Source organism: Equus przewalskii, chromosome 31 (genome assembly GCF_037783145.1).
Source record: "Equus przewalskii isolate Varuska chromosome 31, EquPr2, whole genome shotgun sequence".
Lineage (NCBI taxonomy): Eukaryota > Metazoa > Chordata > Mammalia > Perissodactyla > Equidae > Equus > Equus przewalskii.
The window spans coordinates 15,535,051-15,553,465 of NC_091861.1; the positions used below are offsets into that span (position 1 = coordinate 15,535,051).

General features: G+C 40.2%; 1 protein-coding gene across 9 annotated transcripts in view; it reads left to right on the top strand.

Annotated features, from left to right (window-relative positions):
* The window catches only part of ESRRG (estrogen related receptor gamma), a 605,082-nt gene that overhangs the window by 339,379 nt on the left and 247,288 nt on the right, over positions 1 to 18,415 (top strand). The window lies entirely within an intron of this gene.

An 18,415-nucleotide genomic window follows, 5' to 3' on the forward strand; every position in this document is an offset into this window, starting at 1 on the left:
AGCAGTTAGCTCAGGGCTAATCTTCCTCAAAAGAAAAAACTAACAAAATGCTTAAGCTGCTTTGGCCCTGTCACTCTCTTTCTCTTACCCATGGTGATTTATACCATCCCATCTACCCAGAATGTCTTGTCAAAATCCATTATTCCAGGACTACCCCATAGGACTCCCTTGGGAAACAGTCCCTGATCACTCTATTTGGAAGTGGTCTTTCCTCTCAGATGGAACTGCACTCTGTTCATTCGTATTTTGGGACACTAAGCAAACATTGCTGCCATCATGGCTTTATCACTTTCTTCAATTCTCTCGCTGAATTCTAAGCTCTTTGAGGTCAGGAGGCAATGCTCTAAGGATTTCTTTGGTCTCCATTTCCCAAAGCATCTATTTCAAGCTGCTCATGTGAATGACATATATTAGGCACTTGTTTAAGTATTTCATGATCCATATGTGCTTTAAAATAAGTCAGTTTTAGATTGGATTGCTGGTTACCATAGGGGAATGGGGAGGGGGCAGGGCAAAAAGGGGGATTAGACACACATGCGTGGTGATGGAATATAATTAGTTTTTGGGTGGTGAACATGATGTAATCTACACAGAATTTGAAGTATATTACCATCCACATCTGAAAGCTATTTAATGTTATAATCCAATGTTACTGCAATAAAAATAAATAATTTTTTTTCAAAAAGTCAATTTTTATTTATAAAGACAACTACTGTATGATCTCTCTAACATGTAGAATTTAACTAAATAAATAGAAACCAAACTCATAGATATGGAAACAGATCGGTGGTTGCCAGAGGCAGGAAGTCGGGGGTGGGAGAAATGGATGAACTTTTTTTTTTTTCAGTTTAAATAAATTTGAATATTGAAAAAGAAAAGAAAAGAAACATACGGCAGCTTTATTCACTATATCCAAAACCTGGAAGGACCCAAGATATCCTCCAACAGGGGAGCAGATAAACAAAGTGTGTCACAGTGGTTGGTGACTCTTGGGGTGTACACGGGCTGCAGACACAGGGGAGGCAAAAAAAAGACTTCAGGAAATATTTGTCCCCAGTCTAAGCTGGAGTACCTCATTACATAGGGCATTTATTGTTAAGAACATATTTCCTGCAAATCCTAGGATTTTCACTCCTTGAAAGCTGGCTGTGCAGACTCTGTTATCCCATAATATAGGTTTTAAGACGAATCACTGTAATAGCTAATCATTCATTAAGCTCTGGCTATATGGCTCTATCCTAACTGTAATAGGTACTTTAGTATCTTGTCTTTACTCCTCTCAATAATGCTGCCAGGTAAGATTCATCATTTTACATGTGAGCAAGCTAAGGCTCAGAGACGGTGATCTACCAAAAAATAATAGTCATAAATAAATAAAAATTAATTAATAAATGATAATAGCTATTTGAGGGCTTACTATACACTAGGTAGTCCATTGAGCACTTTGCATCCATTTCTTCTAATTGTCAGGAGAATGTGAAGAAACTAAGCCACTGAGCACAAGGCTTTGTACATTGTGGACAAGCAAAAGCTATCCAATGGGTGAGGCTCAGAAAAGCTAATGAGATGTGCTGCCGGTGGGCCACCTTATGGAGCCTGGAGCAGAGACACCCCCCTCCAAAAAAAAGCTAGTTCTATTTTAATGCTAGATTTTGAGGCTTAAAATACTGCAGTTCCAGCATAGGCTCTGAACCACGTGCTGGGATGTAAATCTTGCCTTCTGTTCTTTTCGAATGTGATCGAACGTGATCCTAGACAAGATAGCAACTCTCCTGAGACTGAGCTTCCTAGTGTATTGAACTTATTTATATAATATTTACCTCACAGGATAATTGTAGGCGGTCACTAAATAAAAGTGGTTCCTCCTTTCTCCAAAAAAAGTTGTTTTTAAAGGAGGACAGTATTAGAATGTGAAAGCATAATTTGTTCACCTGAAGTCATTTCAGACCAACCCTTTCTCAATGGCATATGGATATTTTATAGACTATAAAAGGGCAACGTATTTCAAGGCTATAGCTTGGAGTTTGGAGCAAGACATTCCTGAATTTGAGTGTAGATTCTGTAATTCTTAGCTGCGTGGGCTTGCTCTGGTCACAGAATAGTTCTGAGCTTCTGAGCTTTGGTCTCCCCAACTGGAAAGTGGGTTTATAACAACTCTCTTACATGCCTTTTGTGAGGATGAGAAACGATATATGGTAAATGCCAAGCACACCATGGGCTACCTTCAATAATAAAGCATCCCAATGATTTGGGTAGGTGCAAAGCCGTTGTTGACTTTTTACCTTGACTTTTATTTCATTTTAGCCAATAATCTCAGGTGTCACTCCCTAATAGTTGACAATCCTCTCATGGAAATATTGCTTTGTGAATAAAGTCAAATGACACTTTAATCAGTTCTTTTTTTAATAGACCACCCTTTCCCCTGCCTCTCTTGTCCCCAGATCTTGCCCCAGGATTGAAATGCATACTTCACTTTTGAAGCCTGGAATAAATATAAGTTATCATAAAAAGAAAATTCATCTTAAGAAGAAAAACATGCCAAAGGCTGTCCCATGCCATTAAGGCATTCACACAGCCATAGGCAGGTGACCGCTTTCTAGTTACTCAGCTATCTGCTTGACATTGTATAAGTTGTGTATCTATTTAAGTAAACTGTACTAGTAACAATCAAAGGCTGAATGATTGCTTATATTTTTCCACCATGAGATATATTGGGAATTACAGACATCATGGAGCTATAGCTCACAAAAACCTAGTATCTCGTTATTCAAATAGCTTTAAACTTACTGTTGTCATAACCCGTGATAAACACTGCATGTGATTAGATTATGATTAGCCTATCTCGATGGCATTTAGGCTCAAAAATTCCCGTCTTCTTTCCCTACGCCCTTAGTTTTCAGAAACAGTGTCTTTGAAATTTTGGCCTGTACCCACTCCTTTGTGTGTTTTTTCTTTTCTCTTTTTAGAAGTCAATGTGACTTTAAAAATATAAGGAACAGGGAAAGAAAGGAAAACCTTGTTAACTCGGGATAGTTTGCTGAGTCAGCATGATGAGCAAATCAAACACAACCATGTGAGTCAGGTTCGCTTCTTCTTCTGACCTTGGACGAGCGTCTTTCCCACCGCTGTGCCTCAGCTATCTGTTCGATCAAGGAGTTGAATCAGATGATCTGAAGATCCCTTCTCGTTCTTAAGTTCAGCGATTGTAAGTGATTTGAGCTTCCTCAGGTTTTGTTTGTCGGGGAAGAGAAATTGGTTTAGATCAGAAAGGAGATTATGTAATAACCACAATCAAATATATAACATCTACACTAACTGAATAATGGATAGAGAACACTGGATCTACAGCCAGAGACATTCAGTCTGACTCATGTCTGACCCGAGAGAGCAGAATTATTGAGACGAGGATGGATAAAGTAGAGGCTTCAAAGGGAATTCTGATTCCCTTTTTATGTAACTACTGATAACAGGTCAGTGTCTGTGGTGTAACTTCTGATATAAATTATGAATCTCTTCTTGATAATTAATGAAGCACTCGTTGCCATGTCATCACATATCACGCTACTTATCCTACTAACTCAGGTAAAGATTTTCAAAGCGACGAGATGTTTTCCCACTGGAATGTGCTGCTGTCCCAAAGCAGTTTATATGGTGTTGGGGAAGTTCCAGTAAATGAATGAACAGTTTTCTAATTTCTTTTTCAGTCTTAGAAATCCCCAATTTGGACTCAGGTTATAAAAATGAGTGAGAAAGATGGACAGAAGCTAAGAAGGAAATCAGCGTTGTTTTTGTTCTGTTTTCTCATCACATTTTCCTCTGTCCTTCCCACAAAATTCCATCCACACATACATCTTCCTTGCATAATTCTACCTCCTGAGTGCCCCTATGGGAGGGGTTGTTATCTTCATCCTTGTGGTGGGCTGAGAATTGACTGACCAAAGAAAGAGAGACATCGTGCTAACAGAATAATAAGGACCGTGTTCTTTTGTCACCGTTTTACATACGAGTGCACCTCTGTGAGGACAAGTACGCTGAATGAAGAGATCAAAACCCGACAGGTTCGCTTTACAAGATTTGTTACGAAGATTGCTTTGCTTTACTATTACATTCTATTTTTACCTCGACTGCCTTGAGATATTTTGAGCTTGTGTTTCTATTGCTCCTGGTATAAAGCGTTATATCAGTAGCAAGAAATGAAAGGTGAAAAAGAACCAGGGATCCGTAATACTCCATTTGTGAGCCACAATAAAGCTGACTTCCACCTCAGCATGTTGAGTTCAGCGAAAGCCCAGGGATTAGCTGAGGCCCAGAGGAACAGCATGTTCAAAGCTTTGTGCTGTAGTGGACGGCTCCACTGCCAGGATGAAAAAAAGCAACTCCAAGGGATGGTGTTCCAGGCTCTCTCCAGAGCCCTCAGTGGCTGGCCACACCCCCTTCCTCATGTTTTCCTCACACGCTGGCCCCTTATATCTCTCCTATTCATTTTCCTCAGCTTGGAACCCACTTTCCCTCAGAGAGCACCTCTGAGACAGAAGAGCAGTGTCAGCACAGTCCCAGGGGGCAGCTTGCCTCCGTTAAACTCCGCTTTCTGTTAACTAGCTGTAACCTGAGGCAGGTAAGTTAACCTTTCCAGGCCTCAGGGTCCTCCTCTGTGATGAGGATGATAACAGGGTCTGATGTATGAGACTGTAGGCAGGATTAAACACCTTAGTACATGGAAAGTCCTTAGCAAAGTAATGCATAGTGAAAACTCAGTAAATATAGCTATGGTTATCGTTACTATTGTTGCTAACATTTTAGTCATTCTCAACCTCAAAAGCTGTTTCATTTGTGGAGTCTTCCCATCTCTGCTGTCAGCCCTCTCCTTCTCTTCCATGCCAGTTGTCTTGTAGTTGCCCCTCCAGGTCAACCTCCAGCCTTTCCCTCTGGCTTCCACTCCAGGAGGTGACCTCTATAGACCATATCAACAGGGCTCCTGTGTTCCCCGGCTTCCATTTGGTTCCGGCCATTGCAGAGGTTCCCTAGGAGATTAGAGAGAGGAAGAAAAGTGAGAACAGAGTATTTATTCTCCGAATTACCACCTCCGCCCAGACTTGTTCTGGCTAGGTCCTCAACCGAAGGTCACTGCTTCTCTGAAGGAAGGCTCCGCATACAACTCTCCCTCTTCCAGGTTCTGCATCCATCCTTAGGGCCTTGGCGTGGTAACCCTTCCGCTGCTCCTCCCCCTGGGTTCCTGAATTCTCTCTTGTGGTTCTGCTATGTCCTGTCATTGGTCAGAAGTAAACCCTCCTGCAATCATCCCAGGTTTAGTGTGCCATCTGTGTCCTTTGGGTCCCTTCCTGATATATTTCCTCTTTCCTCCTTGTAGATTCTCAAACTTTAGCGAACATAGAAATCGATTAGTGAATTTGTTGAAAATGCAAATTTGCAGATTTCTGATCTAAAACCGTAGAGATTCTACTCTATAGGTCTGACGTGGGACCCAGAAATTGACCTGATTGACAAGAGCCCGCGGGGATTCTGATAGCTGTAGAAGGACCATGCCTTATAAGACATTGCTTTTAACCATCTTAGCATTTATTTCATTCTGTTTTGAATTTCATTTAATTTTTACGGATTTGTCCTCTCTACAAGACCGTAATACATTGAATACCTACTATGTGCTAGTTTTCCCACTGATTACAGTTAATAATCACAAACCTAGATAAGGCATTATTCTTACTTTATAGATGACAAAATTAAGGAGACCTCGAACAGTATATGCAGAGCTCGTAATTGTCTGCGATCTATCCACTTCTCCATCTGTTGGGATCCAAAACCTTTGTTCTTCAAATCATGTGCTATTACTCACGCATGGTGAAAACTGTAACAACTTAATGTTGGAGCGAATTTAAGCACAACTGCAAATCAAACCAGATTTTAACTTAGCCTTACCATACCAGGGGAGGAAATAATTGATTTTAAGCAGCCAGAAACGCTAAGCATACATTAATTTTGTGACCAGTTTTCTCTTTGATGATTTATTGGCATCCTCCTCTCTCTTTTTCTTGCTGTCACTCTCCTCTTTTCCTTCTTATCCTCCACTATATTTTATTGGTCAATAATGTGAACTTAAATGTGATTTGTAAAAAGAAGGTATTCAAAGTTAGCATAACCATTGCAATTGAGGGCAAAGGATTGTTTTTCAAATAATAAAGATTCTGTTTTTCTTAGTGATTTATTGAACATTGTGGTACTTCCTAGAGAGGCCTCAAGATCAACAAGAATGTTACGGCCTGAAAATATTCACACTCTAGCCATTTTTCTTAGGAAGTATTATATGAAGGTGTATTCAATACATTTAGGAAGGAGACCAAAATGAAGATGTGAGAATGAGCTCAACTGACTTTCTCATATAAATGCCACAGCCCAGTGTAATTTGTCCCCAATATGATTGTCCCCCTGTCTTGCCTCCACTAATCTATTTTGGTTTTGAGGAAGATTCGCCCTGAGCTAACATGTGTGCCCATCTTCCTCTATTTTATATGTGGGATGCCTCCACAGCATGACTCGATGAGTGGTGCACAGGTCCGCACCCGGGATCCAAACCAGGGAACCCCAGGCCACCGAAGCAGAGCACACAAACTTAACCACTACACCACCAGGCCAGCCCCTCCACTCGTCCATTTCTTAAGTTGCTCTTTTTAGCCTATACACGATGAGAATGGATCAGAAAAATTTTTTTGTAGGAGTTGGTGCTCTTAGGTAATTTGTGAGTTTAATCCAGAAAGCATTTACTAAATGCCTGCTGTAGGTGCTGTCAAAAATGTACAATCCTGGGAATTTCACACAAATAATAATCCAAGGATCTGTTTGTGTAAGGTGCTGCTGTGCTGTATATTGTCCTTTGCTAGCTGTCTTTAGGAAAGCATCTTGAGTTCAAGAATTATGTCAAGTTTGTAGGCCTTAGACTTGTCGAAGAAAAAGTGCTTCCTGACCTGATTTGTTCCTACAGGGCCCTACTAGCTCGTGGCCTTGGGCAATTACACAGCCCTCCAAGCTTCATTTTCCTTATTTGCAGGAAAAAGGGGCATTGAATAACATAACACCTCTCCTAGAGTGGTGTGGTGAGAATTAATAAAACAATGGGTCTCCAGTACTTGGCACAGTGCTGGAATTATTATTGTTATTGTTAACAGTCACTGCAAAGTGTCATTATTACAGTACTTGAGAGTCAGACAATTCGAGAACTGGATGCACACCCTTGGGCTGTAATCCATGAAACGGATTCCCTGAAAACTGGGCAATGCTTTGAAGATCTGGACAGCTCCAAGTTGTAAATGTCGAGTCATGAACCAGTTTGCATACAAGTTCAAAGAAAGGATTTGGAGATGTGCTGAATTGCTGCTTCCCTTTACTTGACAAGTATGAAGTTATTTCAAATTGTGGTCATATTTCAGCCTACTGTGGAAAGCCTGGACTTTTCAGGGCTTGAAAATAAAGGTAAAAGATTAATTTTGCTTCTTTCCGAAGGTATTTTGTTGTTACTACTACTAATGTTTTCAAGTGTTGTTTTCTTTAGATAGTAGTCACTGGCAGAGGCAGGGAGAATATGATGAATCCAGGTCCGCCTGTTAGGTTATTTGCAACCACTCTGCTTTAGGATTGTCTGGGGTAGATATTTGCAGTCAATATGAAATTGTGGATCATTCATTCACTTAACAAACATTTCCTCAAAGTCAGGAAATAAGATTATTTGTAAGAATTTTTTTTTCCTAGCTTCCATTAATGAAATTTGCCTCTTTAAAATTTTGTTTGATTCTGATGACCAGTGTACTCTTTGCATGAATTATATAAATTAATAATCATTTTACTCAGAGCTGACCCTGAAAGATCTAGAATTGCAAAAGGGAAATGCCAGGTATTGATAGAAAAGAGTACGTGAAGTGGGGGAACTCACTTTCTAAAATCTTTGTTTTTTTTTTCTTTTCTGGACCTTATGGTCTCTCCCCAGGAGGTTAAAGTGAACTTTGGAAGGGAAATTGATGGGATGGAGATGCTAGATTGAGCCTCTGCGAACAAAAGAAACTGAACAAATGAGATACTTGTACCCCTTCAAAGGAAATTCTCTGTGCCTTTACTGTCTTTGTTTTGTTCTCTCCTCCTACGCTCCTACATTTTTAGAATTAGAATGTTTTAATCATCTTTGCCCACCTCATAATGCCTACCGGTGTGCGGCCACTATCAGCCAAGGTCTAATGATGATTTGTCAAGTTGAACGGACACATCTTAATAAAATATCAATTTCCTTGGTCAAAATTGCAAAACACAACAAGTGGACACATCTTCTGTCTTCTGATCCCTCTATTCTTCCACTGAAGTCTGCCCTTACCGTCTCTGGGAAGTTTGAAACTCCATCCAGAATGTTCTTTATTTACTCTTAATTCTAATTTTAAAACAGCAAAATCTCAGGCCATGGATATCAGTTAACTGCCATCCTTCAGATGATATCTACCTGATAGGATATCTATATCCTATTTCCATTTTAAAAGGATTGGAGATATTTTTGATTGGTTATGAGAATAAAATAATTTACTCTAAGATAGACAGTCTTCCATCCATCCATCTGTGCATCCATCCATCCATCCATCCATCCATCCATCTGTGCATCCATCCATCCATCCATCCATCCATCTATGCATCCATCCATCCATCCATCCATCCATCCATCCATCTGTGCATCCATCCATCCATCCATCCATCCATCTATGCATCCATCCATCCATCCATCCATCCATCCATCCATCCATCCATGCAGACAATATTTATTGAGTGCCACCTCTGTACCAGGCAATGTCCTTCATGTTGGGGAGACAACAGTGAATAGACAGACCAGTCCCCATCTCTCGTGCCGCTTACAGTCATGTGGGGCTATGCACAGGCCGTAAGTGCTAAGACAGGGGAAAACCCTGGATGCCCTGGAAGCCACGGACACTCACCCTGTTGAGGGCTGCAGTGAATGGAGACATATCCTTAAAGACGACACATCTGATCTAAGATCTGAAGGCAGACCAGGAATTAGCCAAGTGAGGGAAGGGATGATAAACTACCAGGCATGTGAACTGTGTGTATGAATGCTTGGAGGCAAATGTGCTTGTCCCTTCTGAGGAGCCGCAAATAATTCCAGAAGGCCAGAGCTGAGGGATAACGAATGAGGCATGACCTTCAGATTCTCTTTAACAAATTACTCGAGCAAGAGAAAATTGTTATATTAGTATAGTAGGTGTGTTAGGAAGCAAACGCTGGTACACCTTGTGCTTAGCCTACTTCTGTGGACATAGAAGGTACTCGACAATGTTTTCTGGTTGATTGGCTGGCTGAACGACTATCCAGTAGAATGCCATGAGCTTCATACTTTGATTTCTGCCTTTCAGTATCTTTTCATTCTATTATGGGACTGGTAAAAGTTTAAAAACAGCAAAAAGGTTTTAAAAGTTGAACAGGAAGTCAACAAAAAGTAGGCAGGTTTTAAATGCCTTGTGAGTGGGTGGATGGCCAAGTGGTGGGTGGAGGAGATACTGGGGGGATTTGATGAGGTACATGGGGCTGTAACTGGTACCCAAAAGTTTCCACCTGTGGAGACTAAGTCAGCTTGGCCGGAGCCCCCTGTTAAGCTACAGTGTGGAAAGTGAATAGTTACGTGTTGGAACTCCGAAGTGACCTTCACCAACTGGGCCTGCAGCAGCAACAGGCAGCCCGGTCTTAGAAACTCTAGCCAGCAACCATGGTAATTTTAATGTGCCACTAAAAATCTGGGGCACATTAGCTGGCAGGGTAGGAAAATGTCTAAGTTAGAACCCTCCCAGGAACTCCAGAATATATGATCATTATAGACACGAATTTTCAAGTGGGTGTGATGACCAGTTTTCATAGGGCCTTATGGCTGGGAACAAATGCTTAAAGCCAGTTAGACCTGACGGATCTGCCTGGTCCCAGCAGTGTGACCTTTGGTAAATTTCTTCAGCTCTCTAATCCTCAGTTACTTTATCTGAAAATGGGGATAATAAGACCTTCTTAGGGATCTTTTGGCTGAGTCAATGAAAAAATTATCAGTGAATCTTAAGACTATGCTTGCGACAAAGTATGTCCTAAATAATATTATGATTATTTTAGATAATAATAATAAATTAGCCTAATGTATGGGGATAATCAGACCCTTCCAGGAGTATATAACCACTTGAAGTCTTCCACTTTCCAACTACCCGTCATTCCCAGGTCTGTAAATGTGTTTTTGTTCTCCGTTCGGCTTTTTATCAGGATTCCCAAACTCACTGATTAGGCTGGCTCTTAGGCGCCAACCTGAAAAAGTATTTGACTTTGTCAGTATTGGGAAAATATTTGTAAAATAGTACAGTCAGTAAAAAGATATAACGTAGACTTTGAGTCGCTTTAAAAAAATTGCCCAGGGGGTTAAAAAAAAAGAACATTCTGGGCGCACTAGGTGAACTGGGTTTGGTTTAGTATTTGGACAAAGAAATCCCTGAACTGAACAGAGAGATAAGCGCCTTGACTTGCAATAGATTAAGAGACCTGCATTGGCGAGAACAAACCCAGCTGAGGCGCTCCCTGAGTGCCGCCACATTTAGATTTCAGATTATCTGCCGCCGAATGGTGGCACGGCTGTTTGTTTTATGAAACAATCGCTAATGACATTAAACAGACGGAGCCCCTTCCAAGACGATTGTTCATTTGCGATAAACTGAGAGAAGCCCACGAGAGACGGAAAAGGAAAATTCCGAAGTGCTTCATTTTGGGGCTCTTACGGTATTCCACGGGAGGTGACAGTGAACGGAAGTGAATGAGAGTCTGATTCAGAGCACATTTAGGTGGAAGGAGGAGGAAGGCAGCAGAGAATCGATGTGAATTTGCTTGCTTTTCTATTAATTTAAGGAATTGAGTAATCATGATTTCATGACAAGTTTTCCAAGGAGATTGTCTGTCTTCCTTTTTTAATGCTGTCCGTCTGTTCATATACCCCTACAGCTCCTGGCAGCTTAAAGCTGGCACTAACCATTAGCTGTATGAAAAAGAGTGCTATCTATTAGTTCAATTAGACATTAGATATTTACTTTCCAATATATTTGAAGCCTGATTTGATTTTGGTCCAGTCATTTAAATTTGAGAGAGCAGACCTGTCCAGATATCTGAAGCTCTGAAGTCTTAATTGCAAATTCAGATAAGGATTAGACAGGACTATATCCCTCTAGACCAAAGGTATTTGCTCATATCTGAGATAGAAAGGGTGGTAGATTCTGTATTTACTAATTCAGGCTTTTGCCTTTGGATTTTTATTGAACTTTCAATATTTTGATTGAAAACAACAGTTTGCACCAGCATTAGGAGGATGTATGTAGGTAACATCTCAAACAAGCCTCGCTTGCCTTTTCATCATTTTGGTCCAGCTCAAAATCGAAATAGTGTTTGTTTTAAAAAAAATTGTCAAAGGCCATGTTGCAGCATTAAGCTTTTGTTTTACACACAAAGAAATATATTAATGAAAAGTGTTTTAAGTGCTTATTATAGAGATGGTTTGTTTTGAAACACGGGCTTTTTCACAGCAGTTTTACACTTCATTGTGTACCATGAAAGACATTCTAAGTAGAGGTTGTCAGTCTCTCATCAGAAGTAGAGTACGGCTGGGGAATGGAGCCATTTAGGGTGTCACTCAAGCAGGACTAATCTAGAGTAGATATCTTATAAATAACCAGTAACAAAAAAACAAATCATTCCTCTCCCCACCAGAGCAGAGAGAATTACTGCTTAGGAGAAGGAAATCTTTATAATAAAGATTTACAGTTTGAATTAGTGAATTGTTTGGAGCAAAGCATTGCACAAAGTTGCAATGACAACCTTCAGATAGGAGCTCAGGAAGCTGTGAAAAATGCTTCTATGAGGAGGGGCAAGGACCTTGAATATCTGCGTCTCTTCCTTTGGTCTTGGGGAGGTGGGGGTGGGTACCCTAGAAACCTACAGTTGCCGGATATGGGTTTATGATAAGATTTTTCAGTCTCTGATACACGTTCTTCCTCTTGCATCCCAAAGATATTTTCGAAATGGACAACGATGACCAGTTTTTAAATAGAAAATTGTGTACACATTTAAAGTGATACATATGAGTATGATGGATGGTATATATAAGAGATGGATATAATGAGTATTCTTTTTTAACTCTATGTTATTTCAACTGTCATTGTTTCACTCTTTAGTTTCTTGGAATAAATACTGGCTTCTGTAGATATTTGCAGGTTCCTTAGCTTTGGAAATCTTACCCATGCTTCCCTTCTCTTGACTTGTTCTCTTTTAAAGGACCTAAAAGGAGCTCTCTCTCAGTTCCCAGGGGGGAAAAAAGGCTTTATCAAGACCCATTCTGAGAACTATATCTGTCAGAGACAGAACATGATTTTCTTGATTCTGATAAGTACAAATTCCTCCTGTTGAGGTTCCTTGTCCCAGTTGTGGTGATGTGCAGAGAAATGGCTGGGAGTGTTTTGCTGGTTAAAATAATTTCAATATCCCCACTTGAAGTCATTCTCTTATTCCAGGACCAAGAAAGGGCCTATTTCCTGGGATCTTGGAGCCTGTCTACCATACCATGCCATTCTGATATCCTAGAATACAGAGGGAAAGATAGAAAAACCACTATTTATAAATCACTTTTTTTTTCCAGTAGTTTGATTCTCATGGGGTTGGCAGAGAACAGATTTTATGGAATGCCAGAGTTTTCCATTTTATTGCATCTGTTCCCATACATGCCTGTAAGTTAGAGCAGATGCTATCGACATTTTTCAGGTGAGAAAATTAAAGAACACAGACTTCCTTAAGATCTGGCAGCAAGAAGCCACATTTATCTGGGGGGGTATCAGCTTTGGGAATGGACCTTCCTCAGGGATGCAAACCACTTCCGATTTCTGTGGCAAGAGAACCTGTAACCTGCAGTGGGCCAGGGTCATGAAGGGTCTCTGGACTGCTACTTTTAGGGGCCCATCATCCAAGGGGAAGGAACTCATTGTTTAACTAGAATCCTTGAAGTTGGCAGATGCAAATGGCCCCTGGCCCATAAGAAGCTGAAAAGCTTTTTAACATTGTATGTTGCAAAATAAATTCTTAGCGTAAAAAATACATACTGCTTCCTGCTGTCTTGGCCATGGATCATTTAGACTACAGAGAGGGCATTCAGTTCTATAAACATCTGTCGAGTGTGTGCTCTGGTGGAGCCACCTGAGAATCCACAGAATATGAAGACTGGGTGCGGGGGGATTGGTGGCACAGCTGAGTTCAAGGTCACTCTTCCCTGACATGTGGGGACCATGTGAGGTAAATATGACTAAAAATAAATTTCATTTTCACCAACAACAGTATAATGTGCTGTTCTATGTAATAAAGTTATATAAAGATGTAGATAGATATACATATATGTAATCAATAATTCAGGATAAGAAATTCTGTATGAAAGATGCATGATGCAGTCACTTTGACAATTCATTTAGTCACTTATTTAACCAGAAGCTCCTTTTTCATAACATAGTATGGAATGCCTGAGTTTTGGGGCCTCTAGGCTGTAGGGTTCTACTCTAAATGGACTAAAGACAAACCATGACTTGAAATTTCCCAAATTAATTTCTGCTTTGAAGGCAAATGATGGAATTTGCTACCACTCTGAGTAGGATTTAATATAAAACCATAATTTAGGAATTTAAAGCATCAAAAAAGTCACCAATTTCCTGCTTTGAAAAAAGTAAAGTCAGATTTTATTAAGAATATCTTATCTCATTAAAAGAATAGTAGAAGGGATAACGACATGAATTGCTTTGGAACCCATAAAATATCCTTTATGAAACCTACTTCTTTTTACTGTTCTTTGTAAATGTGTGTGTGGAATACCTGAAATATATAAACAAAAAAGATATACTGTCCTTCTTCCATATTCTGTCGTAATCTGCCTCTTTTAAGGAGGCCTTGTTACATGTTAGCAAATTTGATGTCCCTGTCATCGTCTTGAAATATTTGTTGAATGAATGGATGGATGCATTCCCCATTTGTGTAGTCAGTTCTCAATTATCCATTATAATGGAGTTGAAATAGGAAAGGAACATTTGAGAGTGAAATCCACAAATCATTGCGAAAGTTCGTGGGAGCCATTACTTACAAAGTTTCCCACCAAATCTTTACCCAGCTTGATTAAAATGTGGCAGAAGTGGCTGCACGTGAGTTCTTTCTCTTTTTCCTGGCTCGACTGACTTCCATGCTGAGGAATAAAATTCTAAGTCAGAGACTGAAACAGGTATCCGGATAAAGCCCAGAGGCTGAATGATTATCTCTGAATAATTACGATAGGTTAGGCCTGATTTATTGTCCTTATATAGAGTTTAGAGGAGGAATTTTTTTAAGAATTGTTGGCAAACTTGAACTAACAGATCAGGAGGGTAAGATGCCCCTAAAAGGATATTGAACAATGAAAGTTACTGTCACCTTTGCAAGAGAATAGAGAGAGAAAAACACAATTTAAATGTTCTAGAGAGTACTTTCAGAGACTGGACTCTGGAGGAAAGGTGTGAGATACTTCTGTCCTTTTGTAACAGCCATTCCCAAGATAGGACGGTGCGTGCGTGCGTTTCCATCTGCGCATGCGTGCTCTGAAGAGAAGACTTGGAATTCCCTAGGGCCTGGACCCCTTCAAGAAATGAATAGGCTGTGTCAAGGTCACATTCCTTCTTGGTCTTGTGTTTCAGAATATTTGGAAGGATTTTTTTTTTCCCTTCTCTTTTAAAACGTCTAGCTGCTTCCCATTAAGTTCCTTTTGAAAGCTCTTATGGTTTGGGAAGAAAAAAAGTGGCCGTAAAATCAGCATGGTCTCTGACTAAAGGCCTGCAAGCGACATTGGTAGGATAACCAAATGCCACGCAGAGTTGATAACACCGAGTGGAGTCATGGCTGAGCAGCACAGCCCAGGAAGCCCAGCTTTATGTCGCGTGCAAGATCACTGGTAGCTGATTTTATTCCTGCTCTGAAGAAACTGTAGACAATGCATGCACACCTACTCTTCTTTCTTACGGCTCCCTGCCCCCATCTCCTGTGTTATTTGAAACCGGGGTTTCTTACGCGCGGAAATGAAGTCATCATACATAATCTTTAATATCTCCACATAGCCTTTTTCTTCAGCTAGGAAATTATGTATGCTTTAAGTTTATTTAGGCTATACGTACAGACTTTGTTAAAGGACTAACAGACATGAATGTAAGAATAGTACACCTTGATGTATTTGCCCAACTATTAGAAAATATGCAGAGAGCCCAAATGGACCTCTCAGATTATTTTTTTTTTAGTGTAACCTCAGCTTAAGATCAAAGAAAACCTGTAAGTCGTAGTTGTATTAGTTTGTTGAACTCCTTTACTGAAACTTTTTCTTACCTTGTTTTTTCTTTTTTTTTTTGAAAGAGGGTGGCGGTAATAGTTAATATGAACTTTTAAAACATCCTTTGATGGTTCTCTTTTGCCATGTCTCATAAATATCAACCTTCTTTGATCATGCGAAGAACCTGATATTACAGACCAGGCAAAAGTCTCGGAGTATTAATTGAAAGAATCCAATTGAATTGACATATGTTTGCCAAGATGTAATGTACCTATAATCACTAGTGTGCAGTTTTATTTATGTATTTATTTATTTTTTTGAGGAAGATTAGCCCGGAGCTAACTACTGCCAATCCTCCTCTTTTTGCTGAGGAAGCCTGGCCCTGAGCTAACATCCCTGCCCATCTTCCTCTACTTTATATGCGGGATGCCTACCACAGCATGGCTTGCCAAGCAGTGCCATGTCCGCACCCGGAATCCGAACCCTTGAACCCCAGGCCTCCGAGAGGCAGAACGTGCGAACTTAACCGCTGCGCCACGGGGCTGGCCCATAGTGTGCAGTTTTAAACTGTTAATACAAGAAACATGTTTATGTATGCATAGGAACATCTAAGGATACTATGGTGTGTGTGTGTGCGCGTGCGCGCGCGCCTGAGATCCTTTCCTTCAGTTGTCATTTGCCCATAATTGGTAATGCCTGTAGGTTACGAAGACAGCAAAGTCAAACAGATTATTTCCATTAATAGAAGTGAGACCTCATCCTAGTGTAAACTTACCTTTAGTTGCTAATCTTGCCTTTCTTTTATTTTCAATCCTTAGATACAAATACAATTGAGTGAGAAGACAGCAAAGGAATCTCACTGAAACAGTTTTGTTCTCAGCACCATAACAATTTGACTCTTTTAATTCTCCCACCAAGCCAGTCAAGTAGTTACTGTTATAAACCCATTTTATAGAGGAAGAAACTGAAGCACCCCAACATTCAATCACCTGCCCAAGGCCAGACAGCTAATCGGAGGCATGGATGGGACCCAGACATTGGTTCCAGAATTCATGCTCTTGATCACTATGCTATACATGCTGCTTCTAAATACTAAAATATAGGAAAGATAGGTATAAAGCAAGAAATGTGGAAGACTAAAGTAGTTAGTAATTCCCATCGTACTGAATCCATCCTGGCCTAAACAGTTCTTTGATTTGGCTAGTTTTAGTTGTAATGCCCAGCAGTTCTTTCTGAAGAGAATAGGGCCTCTGCCAGTGTATTCTGAACTGCTTGCCAGAGGTAAAGAGAGGTGTGTTTCTCCTGTTTGCTTCGGGAAAGAAACATACATAAAAGTAAAGAATTAGTTCCTGTCTGGCATTTTATCAACTTCACTAAAAACTTTTATTTTTTTTCCCTAGAGGCAGCTGGGATGAATTGTTGCAAAGTGCCTACCTGTTCAATAAGAAATCTATTCTCTCCTGTCACATGCACCTGTAACTTCCATTGCTGGAACCTTTCAGAAAATGGAAATGAAATGTATGTGAAATTTCTTATACAGAGAGAAAGCAGAAAAAAAGGGAACTGTTTGCTCTTTTGCTATTGAAACAAAGAGCAAATCCTGCTCTCTCTCTTTCTTCTTTTTACTTGATTTTTAAAAGCGATCTATAAATAAAACACTTAACTCTGATTTCCTATTTTCCCATCTGTTAAATGGGAATAATAGCCTTTCCAAGTGCCTGAATATTCTATGGTTAAAAGGTTGACTGGGTTTGGAATGGAAATATATTTCTTTGCTTTTGCTGTGGCTGAGGGCTCCTTGAAGTAACCAAGCCACAGAGCAGAGATGATGGCCTTTATCATGTAGAGAGTGGATGACCAGATGGCAGAGCCCACTCTACATAATGACTCTCACTCTGGTGGTTTGTAATTTATGAAGTGGCCTTCTCATCAGAGGCGCTGTTGGCTGCCGGAGAGCTCTGCCCCAGCATGGAAACAGCTTCTTCCAAAAAAAAAAGTCAACCCGATATTCTTCCACTTAATATGATAAACAGTCTAAACCCAAGATTGACAAAGACAATTCTGATTTTTATTTCATAAACCTTGAGGAAAGAAGACATGGGACAGATTATTCAGGAAGCACTTTTCCTTTGACTCTCTCAAGGAAGAGGCAGCAAACATTTTAGCCACACTTGTGACTTGCATCTTTAGGGTCCGCTTGTGTCTTGCAGGCCCTGATGACAAGGCAGTGGGGTAAAAAAGGGAAAAACAGAGTGGATGAAAAGGAAAAGGAGAGAAACAATGAAAGGGGTTTGCACAGCTGGGCTGAGGCAAAAGACCCCCACCAAATGTCAATATGAATCATAGGCATCAAAAAGACATTGGAGGAATTTCTCTAATTTCCATAACCAAAACTTAAAAAATATAATCAGGTGTTTGATGAAAATGGTGATATTTCTGCAACCTCTTCGCACAGTCTCTAAGATTTCGCCTCTTCATCTGTTTTACTGGAGCTCAGATTCCTATCGTTCATGATCCCAGTTCTTTTTCTAATATGGCAACGGCCTTGCTAATCCAGCTACAGACACAAAGACATAGTCTCCAAAGAAGTTTGCTTGATTTAGAGGCATACACTGCCCCATTTTCCCTTAAGCGTGTAAGGAGACTAAGAATAACCCATCCACGACTCGGGGTTGGGTACATTTTCAATCTGGCATGCCAAAATTCCCAACTCCGGGGTGAGAAATAAATCTGTTTCTTTGAATAGCAATGAGAAAGATGGGTAAGCATTTTAAAAGGGTAGATGATGAGAGCGGGTAGTGGCGCTAAATGGAATTTTATGTTCTTAGGAACCATTTGGGGTAAAATGATAGAGCGTTTTCTGATTAGGTGATTTTAGCTTTTATGGTGAGAAAATGGTTAAACACAGGACACTCTCCTAAGGAATTTCATGTGAATGCTTTTCTCCTTTACTGGAAGCCCGTCAGGGAAATGCATGCTGCATCTTATTTGCTTTAAGTGAAACAGTTCAAATTGTTATGGCTT